Source organism: Hemicordylus capensis, chromosome 1, assembly GCF_027244095.1.
Source record: "Hemicordylus capensis ecotype Gifberg chromosome 1, rHemCap1.1.pri, whole genome shotgun sequence".
In the NCBI taxonomy this organism is placed as follows: Eukaryota; Metazoa; Chordata; class Lepidosauria; order Squamata; family Cordylidae; genus Hemicordylus; species Hemicordylus capensis.
The window spans coordinates 451,803,747-451,827,501 of record NC_069657.1 but is presented as its reverse complement, the minus strand read 5'-3'; the positions used below and the strand labels follow the sequence as shown (position 1 = coordinate 451,827,501).

At 47.8% G+C, this 23,755-nt stretch overlaps 2 long non-coding RNA genes across 4 annotated transcripts; one reads left to right on the top strand and one right to left on the bottom strand.

The window, feature by feature from the left end:
• The first annotated feature begins 62 nt into the window (after nucleotides 1-62).
• On the top strand, nucleotides 63-19,768 carry LOC128324296 (uncharacterized). 2 transcript variants are annotated; one of them, XR_008306775.1, is made up of 4 exons: nucleotides 63-279; nucleotides 1,642-1,780; nucleotides 13,114-17,419; nucleotides 17,652-19,768. It is a non-coding gene; the product is annotated as an uncharacterized LOC128324296 (long non-coding RNA). The 2 variants fall into 2 exon arrangements; XR_008306774.1 differs by having other exon boundaries at nucleotides 17,621-19,768.
• LOC128324299 (uncharacterized) lies at nucleotides 1,887-19,306 on the bottom strand. 2 transcript variants are annotated; one of them, XR_008306780.1, is made up of 4 exons: nucleotides 19,069-19,306; nucleotides 6,910-7,065; nucleotides 3,035-3,151; nucleotides 1,887-2,135 (listed from the first exon to the last, which is right to left on the bottom strand). It is a non-coding gene; the product is annotated as an uncharacterized LOC128324299 (long non-coding RNA). The 2 variants fall into 2 exon arrangements; XR_008306781.1 differs by lacking the exons at nucleotides 6,910-7,065; nucleotides 19,069-19,306 and adding an exon at nucleotides 8,151-8,318.
• Nucleotides 19,769-23,755: the final 3,987 nt, after the last annotated feature.

Here is a 23,755-nt window from a genome sequence, read left to right as displayed (position 1 = left end):
GCCCCCTGCCCAGCCCCAAGGCTCCTCAGCCACTTGCCCTCTTCGCCGTCTCTCCAGCTTGTTCTCCTGGCCGGCAATCAAAGCAGCAGGCAAGCTGCAAAGAGCTGCTTTTCTCCCGCCTCTCAGCTGATCGGCGGGTGGGCAATGGGGCTTCCACGGAGGCCTCCGTGTAGGCCTCTGTGAAGCCTGAACTCGAGTAGGGCCCAAGCCAGCCAGGAAGGAGGAGGCAGCCAGAGTGGCCACCCCTGGCCTCTGCAGCAGAAGACCCCTTGCTGCCAGGTAGAGTGTGAACTCCTTTTTGTGGTTACCTTCCCCGCCCCCCCCCCCGCGGATATATAGGCATCTGCTTGCCATAGGGCTTTGATATGGGGAGGGAGGGACTGAGAAGTCTCTGAATATTTATTTTTAAACAGCTTGGAAAATTTGTTGGCTTTAAAAAAACTATCTAAAAAGTCCTCTAAATGGCTTGTTTCATGGCAGAAAATTACAAAAACTTCTGGAAGAAACAGTATTTTATTAATTTTATTTATTCATTCATTCATTTATAAATGCACTTATGTTCAAGTTGTTTTGCAACCCAGAAGGTCTGAGTGAGAACTGGGAAGCATGTTTTGTGCTTTTATTTTATTTTATTTTTCTTGTGTGTGAACTGCTCCCCAATAACTTGCAGGGACTTCAGGGTAAATCTGGCCAACATGTGAATGCAGCACCTCTATTCCAGAGGAGATGTGCCTTAAAGGGCTTTAAAAGCCTCCTGTGAAAAACCTCCTGGAATCAAACTTGACTGAATTTGTTCAGAATTCTGAGAAAACAAACCTAGGCATGGTTGACAGTCTCCTTTGCTAATCTGCAGCGAGGGGGCCATTTTAATTATTCATATTTCTAGTGTGTTCTAGGCATTAAAAGTAATACAAATGTATAGTACTCAATGTATATCACTATATATTGTGACGTGTGCGTGTGTGTATTCAGTGAAATGTATTTGCAGGCAGCATACTTATTTTGGAATATCAGACTTAAATCCTTGGGGGCCTGGGGTGTGCGGAGGCCCTGGACTTTGAGTGGGGGGGGGCACATTTTAAAATCTTGTCTCTGGGCCCACTCCAACCTTGCTACGCCCCTGACACCAACAAATATAATTACTCAGTGTTTTCGCTCAGGCAAGCAAAGGAACCAGGCGTGCATTTGATTCTTTTAAAGGCAATTGTTGAATTCTTCCCCTCCCAAGAGCCTCAGTTCCAAATGCAAATCAGATGCCTTGCTATTGGCTAGTCCTCTTTTCATCCCCCCACCCACCCACCCACTGAGATGGGAGGAAGCTGACCAGCGCTGGAACTCTTGATTACAGAGGTGAGGGATGGCAGGCAGGAGCAGTCCGGGGAAGGATTTTGTCACCAATAACACTCGAGCAAAAAGGTTTTTGTCTTCTTTCAGCTCAATCGCACTATCTCCAGCGCGATCACTTTTATCCCCACCCCCCCCCCCACAATGTCCTTAAAGGTCTGCAGCTTCCATTTTCCCATTGGAGCCCACAGGTTGATGATTCCCTGCTTCATACACTCACTCAGAGACAAAACTTTCAAGTCGCTTCTTCCTTCCCAATTTCACTTTGCTTACCGGTATCTTCTTTGACTTTCTCAGGCTGGACTGCCTTTGTGGCCAGATTGAAGAGATCATCACTCTCCTCAGTCAATGGGTTTGTGAAGCTGTGAAGAGTGGCAGTTGGTGCTTCAATGTTTGGATTTTGCTTGAAGTTGAGTGATCTCAATAATGCTTGATGGTGAGTTTGTGTAGCAGGTAATATACCCGCCGCCTGATTCTTTTCTCCAGCAGGCCTTGCTAATTCGGGTGAGATAAGGAAAAACTTGGTTCTAGCTTGAGGAATGAGCGTTATGCCGAGTGGCAGCTGGTGGTCACTGGGGCTGGGGGGGCTGAGAGTTAAGAAAGCATAGAATACACTCTGCCCATGCTCAGAGGCCCTCTTTCCACTCCATCACTCACATATTCTCCAGAATAGGATATAGAGTCTTCAGCTTATCTCTTCTGCCCACTTCACACACATTGCCACCTTAGTCTGATGCCAGGCTCACCATGGCATACAATCTGCCTGTGCTCTGAGACCTTCTTTCCTCCTGCTGAAAACAGATTTAGAATTCTTGAAGACGTTCTTCCCTTCATAGTTACACTTAAAATCTTCACAAGCTCTCCGAAGGCAGTGTATCTGCCTTTTACAGAAGATAAAATTGAACACCTTATTAGCCTACATTCCAGTAGGCTTATGAGATCTCCCGGCTGTGCGTGTGTGTGTTTGTGCGCACGTGTTCGTGTGTGTGTCCATCCCTGTCCCCCACCATCAACTTCACAACGCCTAGACCAATATGAACCAAATTGGGTACAGTTGTAGGGACTCCCAATTATGGAGAGGCCTCCCATCACCATTATCACATTATAGAGCAGGAACACTGCTCTAAGCATGAAGGGTGGGGATGGGAGAGTGAGTGACATGCTGAGACAGGGCCGGCCGATATGCTTGAAGCCCTTTAAACATATTCAGTGGGCAGCCTACTGAAATGCTGGTTGGGGCTCAGGTCTCACAGCCTGCTGAAGGTATGTGTGTGGGTGATGTGGGACATGGGAGAAGGCCTTGCCTGGTGTCGCACCGAACATATGAAGCTCAATCCCAGGGAAGGTATGCTGCTGCTGCTGCTGCTTCTTCTTCTTCTTCTTCTTCTTCTTGCGGCAATGCTGTTTTTATCTGCAATTTTTACTGTGTTTTGTTTTTAATGAGACCTGTTTTTGCTTTTACTAATCTCTTATTACTTGTTTCTTTTGCTACATAATACACTTGCAGAACCTTTTCCTTCAAAGCAGTGGCTAACTTGACCTATTCATCATTTCTGTGGGACTTCTGCTGACTAATTCACTCAGGAGGTCAGCCAATGATGTGGGCAAAATCAGGAGCAACACAACGCTGGCATTGCCCCATTGCAGTTGGAAACAACTCGAACATTCCAGCTTCCTACCCACAAGTTACCTGGTTTGAATGGAGCTCTTTCCTCCACGTCCAGAAAAGGCTGCTGCTGGGGGACCACTTCCAAGACTTCTCCCTGGTTGTCCTCCCCATCTTCAGCCTGCACACAGAGGAAGGCAGCTACAAAGAGAAGAGAGAGGGGAAAGACTTGTCAGCATCACTCGAAAGAGTCACAAAGATGAATGGCAATAATGATGCTTGGAAGGGAAAAGTTCCATTCCTATATAAAGAGGATAGCTTACTGGAGGGAAGCCAAAACAGAGAAGATAGCCAATAAGAAGGAGGCCAAGACTGCCTTTCTAAGTGCCATGTTCCATTGTCCTGGAATTTCTAGCCCTCCCATATGCACTAGGTGGAGGACTGATAATAAATCTAGCTAAGCACCTATTCTTAGGGACCAAGTTCTCTGGGATGTTGCCCCTTATCTCAAGCTACTTTCATCAGAATTGCAGCCCCTCTATAACAACTCTGTATCAATGCTGTTACCACCCTTGCTCTCCATCTGCTGGTGTGTCAATCCACTCACTGGACACATGGAACATTCTGGCCCTGATGTTTAGCAGGAGGGCCCTGGGGAGAAAGAACAGACCCAGCATTCTTGGAACTACTCCGTCTGCATTGGTGAGACCTTCCAGATATTTCTGGATGTCATCCTGTGTTTTGGTTTCTGAGTGTAGCTTCATTGGCACTTCAGCTCCAAAGCGCACTCCATGCGTGCTCTTCAAATGACTGCAACAACTAAACTCTACACTCTACTCTGTAACTGGAGTTCGTAGCTTCCCATTGACGCTTTTCTAAATAATTACAGACCCCAACAAATGGCACCTGGAAAGGAGCACTTGGATCCAATGGTCTCCCGCAGAATGCATGCTTTCCTTCAGCCAGAGAGCAAACAATTTTGTGGGCTACCCCCAGACTTTTCAAGCCTTTCAACTTCACCATGGTCAAAGGTTAAATAGTTAATAGTGGAGATTGATCCACTCAAATAAAATGTTGTATCCACCTCCCTTCAAGGAACTTAGAACAGGCTGTGTTCAATTAAACCTCCCCCCACCCAAGTCCTGCTTTGCTGCTTCATTGTGGCGGGGAAGGGAGTGTTCCTGGGAGGAATGAATGAAGTGCATAGGTCATCCCAGCTACCCAGCTAAAGGAAGCAGGCACCAATATTGGTCAGCAGCGATATAGGAAGGTGCTGGAGGTGGATGATCACTTCAGTCACAATGACAAAGTCATCTTTTCATACTGTGCAGGAGTAGGCAATGGTAAATCACTCCTGTATTTTACCAAGAAAACCCCATGGATAGATGATGGGCCCCTCAGGCCAGATGGTACTCAATATCCTACTGAGGAAGAACCGTGGATCTCTCAGAGTTCCAATGGTATTTATGACCATTTAGATTAAAGCCTTTTGGATGTCTAGCAGCTAATGTTGCCATGTGGGAAAAGAAAATCCGAAGCTGAAAAGACAGAATTACAATGGGAAGGTGGAACGTAAGAAGCATGAATATGGGAAAGCCTGACAAAGTGAAAGATGAAAGGAATCGACCACAGATTGACATCTTGGGCATCAGTGAATTAAAATGGACTGGAATAGGACACTTTCAGTCAGAAAACCATACCGTTTATTTGTCAGGAAACGGTGGGGGGTGGGGGTGGGGAAGAAGGAATGGTGTTGCTTTTATTTGAAGTTCTGAACCTCATTGATGGGGAACCAGAGGAACTGTGGAATGAAATCAAAGAAGTTGTTAAGGATGAATGTGAAAAAAGACTGCCAAAGACCAAGAAACAAAAGAAAGCAAAATGGATGTCAGAACAGACAGTGGAAATTTCCAAGAGGAGAGAAGCCCAAATCAAGAAAGATAAAGACATCAGCAAGAAACTTCATAGGGAAATTCAGAGAGCTGTTAGAAGAGAAATGGAGCAGTACTACAACCACATCCGTAAAGACCTTGAGGATGGAAATAGATATGGAAAAACAAGGCAACTTTTCCAAAAGATCTATGAACTCAGAGGGAGGTTCCAACCTCAAATTGGTATGTTAAGGGATGCCAAAGGACAAATAGTAACTGATTCAGAGAGGATCAAACAGAGATGGAAGGAGTATTTTGAAAATCTGTACAGCAGGGATATCAATATCCAAGATACTCTAAAATAAAATTCTAGAGTTCTTCTACTTGCAAGAACCTCTATTACAGGAAGATGAAGTTAAATCAGCACTCTGTCATTACCAAGTCAGAAGGCTACACGAATTGATGGAATAGCCACAGAAATATGGCAGGAAATAAAAGAAGAATCAGTCAAGTCTCTAACCAAACTATGCCAGCAAATTTGGAGAATGACACAGTGGGCAACCGATTGGAAGAGGTCAGTCTACATACTCATACCGTAGAAAGGAGACCTAACAGATTGCACAAACCATCGCACAATGTCCTTAATTTCACATGCTAGCTAAATAATGCCCAAGATCTTCCAACGCAGTGGAAGTGGGAGTACCAGATTCCCTGAGTTATGTATAGCTGGTTTCAGAAAAGGACAGAGAACAAGAGACATTATTGCTGATGCACACAGTATAATTGAGAAAGTCAAAGTATGCCAAAAAGAAGTCGATATGTGCCTTATTGACTACAGAAAAGCCTTTGATTGTGTTGACCATGTCAAGTTGTGACATATCCTTAGGAAAATGGGTCTCCCAGAACATCTCATTGTCCTGAGAAACCTATACACAGGACAGGAAGCCACAGTCCAGACGGAATATGGTGAAACAGACCGGTTGCAGATCGTCAAAGGAGTAAGACAAGGCTGTCTACTTTCTTCTTATTTATTCAACATATATGCTGAACATATCATGAGAGAATCTGGATTGGAAGCAGATGAACGTGGTTTTAAAGATGTAGGAAAAAACATCAAAACCTGCACTACGCTGATGACACCACTCTGATAGCTGAGAATGCAGATGATATGCAATCTCTAGTAATGAAAGTCAAGGAGCACAGTGAAAAAAAGGGATTGCGACTAAATGTCAAGAAGACTAAACTAATGACAGTGGGTACAGCAAGCAGCCTCAGAATTAATAATGAAGAGATTGAAGTGGTGGATATCTTCTACTGTTTAGGATTGACCGTCAATAGTGAAGGATCCAGTAGACTAGCATTTGGTAGGGTTGCAATGAAGGCCATCAAAAGAATATTTAGATGTGTGACATGTCTAAACCTACAAAGATTAGGATCGTTTCGACAATGGTTTTTCCCATGACACTCTATGGATGTGAAAGCTGAACTTTGAAGAAACATGATAGAAAAAGTATTGACGCTTTTGAAATTTGGTGCTGGAGAAGAATTTGGAGGATACCGTGGACAGCCAGGAAAACAAACCAATGGATCATAGAACAAATCTATCTAGAATTTTCACTCGAGGCACAAATGACCAGGCTCCAACTATCATACTTTGGACACATTATGCGAAGATCCAGCTCCTGAGAGAAGTCCATAATGCAGGGGGAAGTTGAAGGAAAGAGGAGTAGATGACCAATAACAAGGTGGATGGACTAGATTACGACAACAATCAATGCAACACTGAGAGACCTTAAAGGCCAAGTTGAAGAATGATCGTGCTGGAAAGAATCTATCTATGTGGTGGCTAAGAAGTGACACCGACTTGACTGCACTTAATCAATCAAACAAACAAACAATCAATCAATCAAACAATCAATCAAACTTTCCCAAGGTAGCACCTTTTGATAGTTAGCCCTGGAGAGAAACGGGATGTGTTTGAAAGCAGCTGGACCTGTGCGAGGCCAATCTATAAGAAGCTAGACAGATTGAAGAAGTCCAGTGAGCACAAGCTCTGCTTTTATAGATGCCATGAGTAGATTTGCATACCTGTCTTGCTGTCCTTCTCCAGGGGATTCCCTCCTTACAGCTGAAGCCGAGGTGGCTTTGCTCCTTAATACACTCTCTTGAGTTCAACAGGACTTGCTCCCAGGTGAGTGTGGGAAGGATGGCAGCCTCAGTCAGTGGGAATGACCAGAAATATTTCTAAAAAGGGGAAAACAAAAACTTACCTGGATCAAGTAAGAGCACCAAGCAGGCAATGAAGAGCAGATAAGAATGCTTCATAGCAGTGGTAATTTGGCAGTGGGTCTTAGAACACGTTTGATCAAAGAGGAGAAGAGATGGCAAGGGTGACCGGAGGAAGGATTTATGGGCCTTTTATACCATATCTGGAACTGGAATATGATGTGCTCTTGCAGCCTTGGCAATTGTATGCTAAATTTCAACATAGGTGTTTGGGTTTTTTTAAGTATGCAACATCCAGTGCTTTTTTGGGAGGGGTTGTTGTTCTGTAATTGGGACACCTCAGCACAAAAAGGTTCAGTGGAGACTTGGGCATATTGGCTATTTCGCAAAGTAAGGAGATGGTGGCAAGAGAAATACCATATCGACCCATCTGTGCATTTTGGAAATCAGTTCTTATTGCACCGAAGGCCATGTTGTTTTTTAAACTGGGTGAACGATTGCTTCATATAGTGGTTTCATCAAGGAGACGTTGAGGTATATATGGTTTTAATCATTTCTCTGCATCAGCTGTTGGAGTGTACTGATGACCAGAAGTGGGACTTTAATTGTTGCCCTCTCTATCCACCTTCTCCAATCCATACCTAAAGCCTAAGGGCTCTTGGGCAAAAATAACAACATCCTCCGCCCCTCCCCCCACCTGCAGTTTGCATATAGGTGGTTTGGGAATCTGCAGCCAAGGCCACACTTTGCAGCTCTTCTGGACTTGTTCAGATGCTGGAATTCTAGCATTTGTCTTTTGATCTGACCATCAATAGGAAGGCATCAGGAGCTTCTTGCACCGAGCACACACCCACGACTTCTGCCCATGGGGCAAATAGTCGTACATGTGGCACTCTGTGCAATACACTGGGAAGTGCCCCTTCCCCTGCTGACCTTCTATCTTCATACTGTTTTAGTTAGCTCTTTACAGTATTTAGGGAGCTTATTGTCCGTTTATTAGATATTTTGTTAGGATAGGCCTCAGCTGTAATGGCCAGCTATTTAACTGTCCAAACAGCCTTTCCCAAGAATATGAGGGATATGAGGGAGGGATATGTACTTACGTTCTCTTCTCCACCAGGCTCCTTGTGATCGCGATTGCGATTGAGATTTCAGGGGCTCGTTCCAGGCTCCCCCGCACACTTCCCACCAAACTCCTGCAAAACTCCTACGTCCTGTTTGCTATCCCTGTTCGCTATGTTCTCGGGCCTTCACCTCATATGTAGAGTAGCCTTCCAACTGTCACACAGGATGAGAGCCAAAGGAAAGGAATGTGGGGCCCCGCCCAGCCCTAGCTGACTCCACCCCCACTAATCAGCAAACAGTGCCTTTAGGGAACCCTAAGAACTCCTAGCCCTCTGATATCTTAACCCTAACAAGGAACCCTAGCAAGGAACCCTAACAAGTATCACTCACAAAGATGGAGAGACTAAGACCTAACCCTTAAAGAGAAACAGCCCCTGCAAAACTCTCCTCTTCTGGTTAGTTTGTTTGAGGGAGAAAAGGCTAGATGCTTAGAAAGGCTTGCTCAGCTTCTCAGCTGTGTCTGCTCTTCCCAGAGGAGCCTTCCAACTCAACTTGGGACTGTAGATTCTTCTCTATCGAATCCCTATATGACTTTCCCATGTGTGTTGGTCTCAGATTCGCTTGGGGGCCCCAAGACTTGGTCAGAAGCATACAGAAGTACTTGCCTCCTTTTGCTTCGCCTTGTCTCTTTCTTGCTTTTCTGTCCTTGCTGGTAGGAAAGGAGCAATGTCACCCATATTTATAGGAAATGACGATTGCTACCATTTTGGCTGGGCCTGGCTGTTATGTGCAATTTGTGTCTGGTAATAGCTTGATAATCAGTTAATCAGGTACTTTTTTCAGGACAGGAAAAGGTCTAAATGTTCTTATGTACCCCAAAGGGAAATGCAGTCCCCTATTGTCATCTCTGGAATCTGCTACAATCATGGGGAGACATTAAGCTTTTGAAAGAAGGGTCTGAGCAATCGGATCCTCGGATGTTTGCCTATCTTTAAGGGGAAGTTTGCAATTAGCACCTGGCGGTATCTCTTTCTGCAGAAGATGCTAAATTTCCAACCTTCTAGTGCAGCAGGGAAGTAAATTGTTAAGGGAGCAAGAGTTTGAGCGTTTGAATCCCTGCTGGTATGTTTCTCAGACTATGGGGAACAGCCATATCAGGCAGCAGTAGGGGTGTGCACCGGACCGCGGACCCGCGGCTCGGCACTGGCTCCCTGCACTTCGCAGAAGGCAGGGAAGGGGGCGGGCGGACGGACGGACATCTCCCCGCCGCCCGCCCGAGCGCTTTAGCACTCGGTCCGGGCGAGATTTCAAGAGCTCAAATGGCTTGAGGGGGCTTCGGGGGCGGCAGGGAAGTATCCTGCCACCCGATTTTGAAGTCAAGAAGGAGCCCCGGAGCGGCGAGCAATTCTGCGGCGCATTTTTAAAAATAATTATGGCGCCAGAGCAGCAAAGCGCGGGAGGGGTGAGTAAAGCCCCCCCCGCCCTTAATGGAACCCCCCCCCAACCCTCCCGAACCAAAACCACCCCTTGTCCGGATCGGTTCGGAGGCCAGTGGAATGGCCTCCGAACCGATCCGTGCACACTACTAGGCAGCAGCAATATAGGAAGATGCTGAAAGGCATCATCTCATACTGCACGAGAGATGGCAATGGTAAACCCCTCCTATATTGTACCAAGGAAAACCACATGGCTCTGTAGTCGCCAGGAATTGATGGCATAACATCTTCCCTGTAAAGGAAACTGTCAGCTTTTGAACAAAGTTAGCTGGGGTGGTAGTGCTCATGGGAAGAGCTCATGGGAGGAGCTCTTGTGGTGATTCTTTCCAGAATGTTAATTCTGTCTTAGTTTAGCTTTGTTACCTGAGACCATGCTGTGTGGCTCCTAGACGCATCATTCAGGATTTTGTTTTGTGAACTGCAACTTAAGACGTTATATTTATTGAGCCTCCTTACAGGCAGAGAGGTACTTTGCATGTGCATTTTAACCATTTTGGCTTGTTTGCCTGTAAACTGTCCTGATTACTATGTCTACTTACATAAACTAGTTTTGGATTGTTTTAGACTTGATCGGGGCTGGAAATGTGCTGTGTTCTGTCTCCCACCATGCCTGCTCTTCAAAGAGGTTGTAAGGCATTTTGCTATGAACAGGGAGGAATTTCACTTCGTTTTGTCTCAGAGGAGAGAGACTGGTGGAAGCTCTACCAAGGATTGTTAATGATCTTGGGGAGGGGCAGGTCATGCAATCCTCTCCCTATTTGCCACCATCTCTTTTGAGTCTCCTCCTGTACAGAAATACCCCGTGGGAGCCGGTGGTTTGGTCTCTGCTGTTTTCTTCTCCAAAACAACACTTCAGTATGAGCCTCTTTTACTCGGATCCTTGTTGCATTCAGAGAGGGGGCAAGTCCTCAGTTCTTGCCTGTGAACTTCCCAGAGGCATCTGGTGGTGGGCCACTTTGGGAAACAGGAGGTTGGACTAGATAGGCCTTTGGCCTGATCCTGCAGGGTTCTTGTGATGTTCTTATTCATTCTTCCTCTTTTCTGATGGAAATGCGAGATGATAAAGGATTCTTGAGCAACTAGGAGCAAACAGTGCCTGAAGGATTGAATCTGAATAAGAAGGGAGAAGACAGCACAAACTGCTTCCAAAGCAATTTGTGTCTGGATTAATTACAGCAAGTGACCGGAAGTGCCAGTAGAACAACTCCACAGAAGAAGCAGCCAACTCACGTGGTTGATTAAATCTGGAATTGAGAAAGTCCCTTCCAGGAAGATCTGAGGTGGTGTCCACCTAATTGGCTGGATCTGAGTATCCATTTGCAGATTCCAAACCATCACATGGCTTACTGAAAATGCCCTTGTTCACCTGAGCCAGGCACTCTTGCATCACCACCTTGGGAATTACAGGGCTGAAGAAGCATGAAGATTTTGCAGGTAGGCTAGGTGGGTGTGTCGTGGCAGGCATTAGAACATGTACCCACCTAGTCTTTCCACTCAGCATTTTCCAGGCATCTTTCTCACCCACCCACTTAACCTGGCGGCAATCACCCATACCTGCGGTTTGCTTAACCTCGGCTAAATGCTGAATTCAAGAACGGGGTTTGGTGTGGAGGCAGCGCTAGGTGTGACCGCACTCCCGGTGCTTCACGCATGCAGGTTAATCCAAGCTGGGCTGTCCTAGCCTTAATTAGCCTATATATGTGAATACCCTTCTAATCATATCAATTAAGATTCTAGTGAAAGGAAAGTAGGCAGATTAGTTCTTCTTTGCTGTAGGTCTTTGCCATGTGCATCTAATACTCCATTTTGAGTGTTTGAATGCTTCAAAAAAAATTGAATTTCATTTTATAGTCTTCTACCACCTTTCCAATGAAAGGTCAGACCAAGGCAGCACACAAGAAGAGTTCAAATATAAGGACCATCACCCAGGAAAAAATCTCAGTAAAACCAATCAACCTAGAAATATATAGCAATATAATAGCATAAGTATCCCCAAAATACAGACAAAGCTGAAATACCCTGAATAACTGAAACAGGAGCAGCCCATTAATGTCAGCCCCACCCCCAAGAGGAGAATAAAACAGCTATGTTTCCACAGTGTGTTGGGAAAGATGTTTAGAGCCTCTGAAAGGAGAAAGGTCTATAAAAGTGGTTCCATTCCTGATCAGGCCACCTTTCCAGCCCCTCCCAACTCTGGATCTGGAAAGAGAAGCTCCAAGAAGACAAGGAGGAGAAGGGAAGAACGCTTCATAGCTACAGGAAGTCAATGGTAGAGATTTGAATGAGAATTTCTGGTCACAGAGGACAAGAGATGCCAACCAAGGCTGACAGGAGTGAGGATTTTTATACCCCGTTGTGAACCGCAGTATGATGAGCTGTTAAAGCCTTGGCGCTTGTAAACTGCATTTCAACATTTTTTAAAAAATAAAATAGGCAACACGCCGTAATTATTTGGATGGGATGTACTCAGAATACCTGGGCACAAAAACATGAAATGGAGTCTTGGGTATCTTGGCTGAAATTTGAATTGAGCAATATATAGCAAAATAAGGGGATGGGAAGAGGGATATCATGAGTTCATATTTCCGAGAGGCCGTGTTGCTCTTTACAGTGGTTGAATAGTTCCTGCATCGGGTGGTTTAGGAAGTGTGTGGTATGGTTTAAATTAGGGATGTGCGAAACGTTTCGGGTACAGAACGATCTGTACCCAAAACGGCTGATTTCAGGTGATTCGGACCCAAAACGAATCACCCTCCAAGCCCCCTGAAATTTTCGGATCCGAAACGAATCACCCCTGTTTCAGATCCGAAATATTTGTTGTCTCGGCCCTCCATTTTGTGGCCAATAAAGTGCCTGCCTTGCCTTCTTCTCCCCCCTCCATTTTCAGAATGACGTCTATTTGAATTTCCCGCCTTTTTGCCTCCATTGATTTCAATGCAAAAATAGCTTCACATTAACTTTAATTGAAAAGGTCCGACCTGCAGAGGATTGACCATATTTGGTGTTGATTAGTGAATGACCCCCCCCCATTGGCCAGGGGGAGGTGGAGGAAGGGTCAAGCTTGGGGCAATTTTTGGAGGGCTTTGCAGGAGGGTATTTAAAGGGCCACCAGTAGCCATTTTCTTCCTTCCTGCTGCCTTGTGTGGGAGAAGAGAGAGCTCTATTGCCCTGCTTACTCAGCCTTGCCTCCATTTTGCTCAGCGATTCGTGTGGGTGCTATTGTTCAGCATTTATGCCATTGCTCTGCCTTGCTGGTTGCCTGCCTTTCCTGCTTGATTTCAGCCTCTCTTTTTTTGAGAAAAAAAGAAGAGGAGGAGGAGAATTTTTTTAAAAAAAATCTGCCTTGCTGCAAGGCCAGCCTGCTGACTGTGCAGCCATTCTCTCTCTCCTGCATTTTCTGTCTTTTTAAAAATTGAGCAAGAGAGAATATTGGTAGAAAAGGCGGGGGTTTTCCCCTCCTTTTTAACCCCCCCCCCCGATTTTTTGCTACTTCTTCCTGCTGTAGAGAGAGAAAATCAATCATCACTGCTGCCTCTGCCTGCCTGCCTGCACTTCCATTCCAGGCCCAGTGTGCCATCCTCCTGTGACCAGACCCTCAGAGGTGGACTACAGAGACCCAGCGTTGGAGAAGCCTTCAACTGAGTGAGAGTGGCCCAGCCATTTATATTTTACACACACATACACACACACACCACACGTCTTTCTCTAGTCTCCCATGAATTGTGTATTTGTGGTTTATTTTATCCCTGTTTGGAGAGAAGTTAAGGTTTTGGGGTTGAACTGTTCTCTAAAAGTTTTGTGATATTTGGAAGATTGGGTTTTAAATAGGGGTTCTTCAGAGTGTGTAGCCTTAGAGTCTATAGGCTAGATCCCCATTAGCTAGGTAGTAGTAGGTGGTGGTTCAACTGTAGAGTAGACTAGAAGCGTAGCCTTGTAGTGCTTTAAATAAATAATTCCTTTTTCCCCTCCCAAGTAATTTTTTTAAAAGAGGAAAGGAGCCTGAGCCTGTTCCAGTGCTTGAGCTAATCTAGGATTAATTCAGCTCGAGTGTCTCAGCACTGACTCCTCCTGTCCTGAGTCCTGCATACACTTTTGTGTTGTTGCTTTTTTAGAAATGTTGAAAGCCCCTAGCCTGCCCATTGCCCACCCAGTCATTTCTTTGCCCATCATTTGTGAATTGAAACACACATTGTTTGATTGACTTGTGTGTAGGTAGGCCCAGCACAATTCAGTTACTTTTTCATCTTCTGTGCCTGTGATATTGACAGCAACATCATTGTTGTTCCAGCAATCCTAATCCTAATCTGTGTAACAATCCTAATCTGTGTAATTAGATTTTGATACTTTTCTAACTCACTTCCATTCCAAGAACCACAGACAGAGAATAGCTGTAATTCCCTGTTCTTCTTGGTGAGTGCACTGGGCCAGCCTTAAAGAACTCCTCCACGGTCACTGCAGTGTGTGTGCGCAGCAGTGCCACAAGCTAAGTGGCATTATTTTATTTCATGTTCTGTGGCAGCCTGCTTCTGTCGTGTCACACACACACCTAACTCCCAGTCCCTCTAGCTAAACTCTGTGTGATACACATTACACGGCAGCTTCTGATTTAGCCAGCCACAGAATTTGTGCCAACAAGCCTTAAGCAAGGAGGCACTCCACTCCAGTCCACAAGCCATCACAGCAGCCCCTCTTTTTGGACCTCTGAGTCTACCTGCCCCCTGAGACAACCCCATCCACTCTGCCCCCCCTTTACATTTTTAAAAGAAGCCCCCAAACCATGGCTGGGAGGGCTGGTAGAGCAGCAGAAAGAGGGAGGGTGCAAGGAAGGGGGAGGCTTTTCTTCCCTGCTGGTCGTGGCAAGGGGCGGCCAGAGGGGCTTATTCCCCGAGTCACCCCCGGCCCTGCTTCGGCGCACAGGCTAGACTTTCTTCCCTGCGGCCGGGCAGAATTTCGGGGGGAGGGCCTCCCAGCTAGCCAGGGAAGAAGAACTTCCTGTGGCAGCTGAGGAGGTGGTGCTGGTGGAGGAGGCTGGAAGTCCAGCCAGATCCACCTTGCCGCCCTCCCCACCGGTCCCTGGAGGGGGGTGGCCAGGGTTGCATCTGAGGAGGCTCAGGCAGAGGGAAGCCCTCCTGTCCCTGGGCCTTCTCAGGCCAGCTCTGAGGGCAGTGGTGGTGGTGGCATGCCCGAGAAGGAACCAGCAAAGCTGCCACCACCCAAGCGACCTTGTGTCGCAGGAGAGTCCAGCAGTGTGGTCTGGGATCACTTTGAGCTTCACCCTGGTGATCCCACCCATGCTGAGTGCACCCACTGCAAGGCGCTGGTCAGCAGAGGCAAGGACCCTAAGCACTTCACTCCCTCGGGTCTGTTGTCGCACCTGTGCCGGCGGCACTCAGGTGTGGAGACCTCTGCTGGCAGTGGCAGTAGGCCCAGTGCCTCGACTAGCAGTAGTGGCGGCAGCAAGCGGCCAGTGGCTCCTGCTCCTAGGCAAGAAAAACTGACCGATCATCATCAGTGGGTGCAATCTCTGGGAAAGCGGTCCGATCGCCCAAAACCACATCTCGTGACTCGGGCCATTGCTGAGATGATTAGGGACTTTGGCTAGATCATGGGAAACCCACTTTTTTCACTGTTTATAATGGTGCACAGTCTAGCCAGGTTTTTGACCACCTCTGACTGATGTGTTACCCCATTGGCCTCCTGTTAGTCTTGCAGAAATAACAAATTTAGTAGGACGTTTAAAAATTGGAAAAGCCCCTGGTCCAGACCTTATTCTTCCAGAACTATTAAAAGCTAATATAGAATGGTGGGACTTAGTTTTAGCCAATTTATTTACATCTATTAACTGCACAGGAATTATACCAGAGCAATGGAAAACAGCAATAGTTGTTCCCATATTTTAAAATGGTTCTCATTTGGATCCAACTAATTCTGGGACCTTAAGCTTGTTGTCCGTGTTTGGTATGCTATATGCTCTTTATCTATTGGATAAGCTTGAGGCATGGATCTCAGAGAATCAGATTCTTGGGATGGAGCAAGCAGGTATTAGAGCAAGCCCCTCTACTCTTGATCACTGTATGATCTTGTCTCATCTCGTGAAGAAATATTCTAGTGGCCCTAAAGGCAAACTTTTTCTTGCTTTTATAGATTTAAAATCTGCATTTGATTCCATTTGCAGACACTTATTATGGTCCAAACTTGAAAAAACTACAATAGATAAGAGACTGTTATTTCTGATGATGCAGCTTTATTCCATCTCTTCGTTACGGGTTAGGTATGCCACTAATGGGGCTCTAACTGATTTGAATCCTTCTACTGTGAGGTCAGAAAGGGTTGTGTCTTGGCCCCTACATTGTTTAATCTTTTTATTAATGATCTGGCCCAATCTCTGGAAAAGGTGGATTCACATGCACCAGAGCTGTCTGATAAATGAGTGCCGGGGTTCTTATACCTGGATGAAGTGGCTGTATTATCTCAAACTAGACTAGGTTTGTAAAGATTGTTGTATGCTTTTGTCTGCTATTGCAACAATAACAAGTTAGTTATCAATTATCAAAAATCAGAGGTCCTGTTTTTTTCGAAATCCAGGAAATTATATAAATGGGTAGTAAATCAGAACCATATTGAGCAGGTGTACAAATTCAAACATTTAGGCTCCCCCCCCCCCCGAGTATAATCTTAACTGGAATACTCACAGGCTGTCCTCCATCCATATAGCCCATAAAACTCTTAGTGCCTTTTTGCACTTCTGCTATTCTAGAGGAGGCCAGTATATACCTATGGCACTCCAGGTATTTCAGGCTAAGATTGTGGCACAATTACTTTTTGGAGCCTCGCAATGGATACAGGGGCTAACAATTGAATTGGAGAGAGTACAGTCTATATTCCTAAGAGCAATCTTTGCAGTGCCTAGGTGTGTGTCATATTCTGTTCTTTGCCTGGAATCTGGGTCTTTCCCTATAGCCTGTAAAGCTTGGGAATTTACTTTTGCTAGATGGATTAAACTCTGTTTAGAGATTTGGGAATTTTCTTTCTTCCGTTATTTATGGTTGGACTCTAATCCAAACCCCTGGCTATCTTATGTAAACAACAAAATGATGCCGTTGGGACTACTTACTCTGGAGAATAATAAGGCGAAGGAAATACTATTTCTATGGTTGCATGACATTGAACGTCAGGAACTTTCGTCTTCAGCTAACAGGACCTACTCTCCCCTATATTTTGGGATTCCCCCCCCCATGGGAGATAGAGGTGCAAATTATCTAACAACGATTCACTTTTAAAAAGTTTCGGGTTGCATTTGCTTGGGCTCGCTTAAATGTGCTGCCCTCCTCTCTTTTGGAAAGGAGGTTCGCTAAGGATTCTTCAGCGACAGTTCTCTGCCCCTGAGACTCTGGCCTCCTGGAAACTGTTACCCACGTTCTGTTATATTGTTCTTTGTATCGAGGTATTAGAGAAGAACTTATTTCCCCCGTTAAGTAGATTTCCTGGAAGGTGTGAGCTTTTTAATAGACAATATTGCCTTGCAGATACAAGCTGTGAGATCACAAAAGTGGTGGCCAATTTATTTTATATTGCTATGAGATTAAGGTCTTAGTTTTAGGAGCTGTTTTACTGTTTTCAAAGTAATCTATCCTGAATGCTTGTACACCGTTTTCTTGTGTTTTGTTATCAATTACTATTTGTGTATATTAGTTATATTAGTTATTCTCATTTTTATCTCTCGGCTGGCCAACGGCTGTAATAAAAACTGATTGATGAGAAATGAAAATATCGATTTGTGCACATCCCTATGAAGAAGCAGCACTGAAGAGGTGAGGAAATGGGCTGCTGCACAGCATCTAAGAACCACTTTTGATTTGCTGATAGCAGTGTTTTTGGTGTCTAGAGCAACCTTGGAGTTGCAAATGAATTAGTTTGGGACTGTGGACTGCAGAAGGTCTAGTCAGTAGGGGACTTTGCTTCTCTGCTCTTTCTTGACAAAATGCCATTTTGTTCATAAACCTGGATCATAGTTAATGTAATAACCATCAGCCATGTATGCAGCATTTGGAAAAAAGCAAAAGAGCAAGAAAGAAAGAAAGAAAGAAAGAAAGAAAGAAAGAAAGAAAGAAAGAAAGAAAGAAAGAAAGAAAGAAAGAAGTCTCAGGTGATTTGGTATCTTTCCCCTAAGTATGCTCTTTATGGTTTTCTGGAGGCCTGGTTTTTGTTAGGCATCACCCCGAAGAAGCCATCTAGGGATATGTGAACTATTCCTGTGAGAAGACATTCAAGAGGCGAGAACTGTGTATTGGAGAGGAATTCTCTGAAGCATTCTCATCCCTCAAGCTGCAGCCTATCCAGTGGGAGGGGGAGCCATTGGTTGGATTACATCCCCAGCTCTGTCTAATAGGGAGAAGGTAGAAAGGGCATGGTAAGGTGGGAGAGAAAAGCAGAAAAGTTACAGGATAGCAGCTGTCCCAGGCAAATGACAGATGACAAGGAGGTGACATCAGCAGGGATTAAGCAAAGGAGCTGGGAAGGAGTTGGGCCAGAAGGGAGAGTTTGTTTGGGAGAAAGCCAGCAGGAGTGAGCAATCCCTTCCCTGTCTGTGAACAAGTCCTGCAGGCAGCATGGAGATGGACAGAGAGCTCTGGGAGAACCTCTCTCTCTCTCTCTCTCTCTCTCTCTCTCTCTCTCTCTCTCTCTCTCTCTCTCTCTGTGGGTGTTCTGCAGTAATGGTGCAGAGCGGCAGTTCTGGCACCTGATACTCGCACACCTCACTGTGTCTTGGACAAAGGAACTGCCAAGGAATTCTTTGTTCTACTAAATTGGATCTTTTGAAATGAGCAGTTAATAGCCAGATGTAAGAGTGGGTGGACTCCTCTTTCATTTCTATACTGGAGTCAACAATCAAGCTAATTCCTTTCTGTAATGGGATTTTCTATGCTATTTCTGGGCTTCCCTGAGTGTCTCCTATTCACGGAACAACCAAACATGCTTGATTGGTTGGCAATCTGTAATCTTTTGAATCTCCTTATGTCAATATTGGATGGACAGCTGGTCATATAGATGCTGGAGAGAAGGTGTTTAATCTTAAATTTGGAGATCCCTGGAATGCCAGGAAAAAGTCATATTTGTTATTCTGCATCTCAAGAGGACTCCATAGAGCCTTACACTTAAGCGCCTACTCACCCCTCCAGGTTCTCCTGCATTCACATACCAGGCACCTTTAACCCTTCCTTTGTGTCAAGGGATTCTCTCTGCTTGCTGGCTGTTTCTTCAGGGGTCAGCCAGAGTGGCTTCCTGCTAATGAGGACAGGGTTGGGGGTAATTTGACATAGGGGGTACTCTTAACAATCTCCACACACAGAGAAGTGTCATAGCTGCCATGAGCAGATTATGAATATTGACCTCTCTCTCTCCCCCCCCTCATACATTCATATATAGAATTAGAATTTTATTGATATCCCATCATTCTTACCTGCTTGAATTATCAGAGGAAATTAGATGGGTACCCAGGCAGTGTCCAACACAGGCATTAGCCAGAGTTAGACATTGTTTCAGCCAGTTTCCTGCCTTGAATGTCTCTAGACCAGACCCTGATCCCATCATGGCCCAACGGCTTCCAGAAGCTCCAACTGGCCATTGGTTAGATATCTCCTGCTGCAGCGCACTGCCTAGCAAGCCAAGCCAACAAGAGGAGAGCTGAGTAGACGGCGCACGCACACCAACCCGTCACGATGCAACTGCAAGGGGAGAGGGCACAATTACAGGCAGGAGGAGGCGAGGCAATCCTAGCACAGATTTTGAAAGTTATAATCCAGGACATCTTCTACCACCAGCTGTAGTGTAGTGTAGTGAGTGCAGTGAGTGCAGCTGAGCTGCGTGTGAGGATGATAGTTAGTTTAGTTTCAGCAGACTGACTGACTGAGCATTGAGCATGGGCAATGGCATTGGCAAGCAACACAACACAACACTCACCTGCTGCTGCTGGTTCTAGTAGTTGTCTCTTGTCTTCACCTCTTCTTCGTGTGTGCGCAGTGAGTGCATGCCTTTTGCCTTACTTGAAAGAAATGGTTCTCTGGTCCACCACATATTTGCTCAAGGACCACAGAGAGGCCCAAGGCAGGGGGTGGCACCAGTGTGAGTGCATGTGTGCTGGTGTTTGCCACCAGGTGTTGTGTGTGTGTGTGTGTGTGTGCTGCTAGCTAGGAGGGGGAGGGAGGGAGGGAGGGAAGGGGGGAGGAAAGGGGAGGGTGAGTTGGAGGGGGAGAGGGATGTAGCAGATGGGATTGAAGGGGGAGGAGGGTCCGGCTCAGAGTTGGTCAGCCACATATTATGCACACATGTGATCACGTGTGTGCTTCAGTGGGAGAGACCAGATTCTCATCATCTTGCCAGACCGGGGTTTGGGGGCAGGTGAGGTGGGCATGGAAGGGAGGATGGAGGGTGATGAAGAGGGAGGAGGGAGGATGGGGGGATGGATGGATGGAGGCACGGGGGGAGGGAGTCTTGGAGGGGGGGGAAGGAAAAAAAAATGTAGACACACAGCACAGACAGACAGACAGCACACTACAGAAAGCATCCACACACACAGACAGTGCTAGGCATCCATTCACACAGACAGACAGACACACAACACACAGAAAGAAACACAACAGCCTGCACCGCACAGACACACACAGAGACCCAATTCCCTCCCCTGCATAGTTATCAATCAATATGTTGTGTTGGCAGCCAGTTCATTGCTATTCTGATGGTTTTTGTTTTTTCACCATCAGCCAACATCAACAGTGACCACAGTCAAGAAAATAAAATAATTCATTCGTTTCATTGAAAAAAAATATTAATTTTTTTTCCCCATGTAAACCAAGCCCCCCACACATGATTTTTTGGTAACATTTTCAATAAATTCAGCATTCATTTTTTGTTATCCCTTTGTTACCATTTTTTTCCTTTTGCATAATTTTGAGGGTGGATTTTAACATTGGATTTTAAAGAAAAAATTATTTACATGTTTATTTACATACTGCTATTTACATATTAACACTGCATTAGAACGTATACCCGCTGCTGCCGCTGAATCTAGTACTATTAGGGCTGTGCTACTTTGGGGGTGTGTGTGCCGTGCCTACGCCAGGTCCCAAATGCTGACAGGTGGAGAGATAAGGGCCTGTGCTGCTGGTCAGCATTGGGTTTCTTTTTAGGTGGGCGTGGGCGTTGTAAATGTCTGGCGAGTCGCAGCACTACAACTACTACTGCATCTGTGTGTGGGCACTACACGCTGCGACCGGCTGGCCCGGCTCAGCATCTGTCACGTCAGCTCAGCTAGAGGTGGAAGGGGGAAGGGTAGGGATGAGCACAGAGGTTGAGCCAGGCAGGTGACCAACCATGGGGCAACCCACGGTAATCACTCAACCACCTCAAACTCCAGCTTGGGGTAGCCCAGCAGGGGGAGATTAACCTTAAGGAAGACCAGCTGCTCCACCAGCCCAGCGTCCAAGCGGGAGTGAGAGGGTGTCACCACGTCCCTGGCACGTGAAAACACCCGTTCGCTCTGGACACTGGTTGGGGGGCAGGAGAGGAGGCGCACAGCCACCACCACCAGGTCCGGCCAGACTTGGCGGCGGCTCGTCCAGAACTGTGTGCAGTCCATGCCGTCTCTCTCCACAGGCTCCTCCAAGTACTGCGCAACGCATTGCTCAGCACTGGAGGGGGGCCTGGCAGGTCGAGCCTCCCACACACCAGGCAAGGCGCCATAGCAGACCCGCTGAAACCACTGGGTGGATTTCGGGGTGGGAGCAAATGGCTGCTGCGATGGCGCTGCCTGGGATGCCACGCTGCTGGACTGGGAAGAGGGAGGGGAAGGGGAAGCTGACGCCGGCTGGCCGCCCACACTGCTGCTGGGTGCGGGTTGGGCGGCGGGGGCTGCCCCCGCACCACTACCAACCTCCTGGTCTCTGCGGGCCATAGCGGCCTTCTCCTCCCTGACCTTCTGTACCAGGAGGTCCCTCCACCCGGGCAATGCGCCGTCACTAACCGCATTGCCTGCCCTTGATGTCTGGGTGACAGAGACAAGCAAGGAGATACTCCTCCCTGTCTCCCAGCTCACCAACGAGCCGCCTGTCAACCCCAGACTTCAGCCTCCCAGCCAGAGTACGACCCTCTGGCGTGGTCAGAGAAATCTGGAGTTCACCCATCAGCTTATCCAGACCCATCGCTCTGGGCAACGCCTGGCTCAAGGGAGTGGTATCGCCACACAAGCCCTTCGTGGCAAACTGGAAGGGCTCGAGTGCTGACACCGCCTCGGACATCTGCTTCCACTCTGCGTTCGAGAGGTCGCAGACGTCCAAGGACTCGTCCCTCGCCAGGGCGACAAGGGCTCTCTCCTGCTCCAACAAGCGCTGGAACAGGAGGAAGGTGGAGTTCCACCATGTATCAACATCCGTAGGGATGAGATGGCGAGGAAGCCCAAGGTCATCCTGCTTGTGGCGAAGCAGTCTCCTGGACTTCTTCCTGCGGTGGAAGTGGGCGGCCAGCTTGCGAGACTTCTCAACAAGCGTGGCCGTGGCAGCAACAGCACCTTGGAGGGGGCAGCCCTTCTCCTGGGACGCCTTCAGCTCCTTAAGGCCGAGGGCGTCCCTGACAGTCAGATGGAACGTGTGTGCCATACACCGTATGTTCACACAGCCCACGACTGTCTCGACAGTGGCGTTAACGTTGGATCCATTGTCTGTGACAATGAATCCCCTAGAGAGGTGTGGACACCCGCCAATCCACTCCTCTATCTGGCGGTCGATTATGGCCGCCACCTCCTCCCCGGTGTGCCTCGTGTCCATCGTCTCCACGTGCAGAACGGCCCACCTGTGCCGTAGTGCAGCGGGAGCCGCGCAGGACCCGGAAGCATCGCCCAAGGAGGTCCCCTCACTCTCCGGTCCCCACCAGTGGGCAGTGAGGGCAGGGAAAGCAGTGTGCATCCCACTGACACTGGTCCAGAGGTCAGTCATGAAATGCACGCTGGTGCCCGCTGGAGCCGCATGCAGCCCGGCCGACACGAGCTCCCTGCACTTGCGGTACAGGGAGGGGACCACGTTCCGGCTGAACATGGTCCTTGAGAGGATGCTGTAATCGGGAGCCAGGTACTGGAGTATCCGGCGGAAGCCGGAGCCCTCGACCACCTGAAACAGCTGGTCATTGGTGGAAATAATCTCTCCTATGAGGCGGGTGAGGTGATGATGGTCCACACGAACAGTACGCTGGCTGCCTGACAACTGTGTCCACCGCTGGACTGGCAGTGCAGCCTGCCTTTTGGCTGGCACAGGCACATTGCCCCTGTCCGCCCTAGTGTCAGATGCACAAGGCGCACTAGCGCTGTCAGCCTGTCCACGGAGACCTGGGTGGTGACGCTCCATGTGCCTCCACATGGTCGTCGTACCCAGGTGCCCAGGATCTTTGCCACGGCTGACCTGCATCCTGCAGTGGACACAGAGGGCATGGAGTGGGGCATTTTCAGGGACCTCAAAATGCACCCACACACCACTGCCCTTGGCCTCCTGCGCCCTGGGCACTGTCCTAGGCCGTTTCTCACTGGGTGGCTGCAGTCCTGGGTGGGGGGGGGGGCGGCCGCCGCTGCCTGCCCACTGCTGCCACCCAACCCGCCCCTTCCGCCCTCCACACGAGAGGAAGGGCCCAGCTCCACTGGCAGAAGAGAGGCAGGCCTCTCCTCCACCACCTCGGCAGACCCTTCCCCAGAGTGGCGGGCTTCACGGGGGGGGGGCACTGAGCGGCGAAAGGATAGGGGAAAGGGGCCCCAGAGGGAGGGAGAATCTGGCTGCACAGTCCTCACCGCCCTCTACCTGCTCTTCCACCTCCACCACAACCACTGGCGGTACCCCAGCAGCACCTGGTGCCACCGAGGAGGGACCTGCCACAGCCCTACGAGTGCCTATACCCCTGCCGCGATTGCCGGCAGCAGGCGGGGGGTAATCAAGCCTGTGGACCAAAGCCGGAGCTGGGGCAAAGAATTGTCCAATCTGGAGGAGCGGGGTATCCTCAGCCTCCCCGTGTCCTCTCACTCCTCTCCGCACCACAGCCGCCGCAGGCACACCCCGACCCCGCACCAGGCCTCTCCCTCTGTCTGCCAACCTTATGCAAGGCCTGGCCGGAAC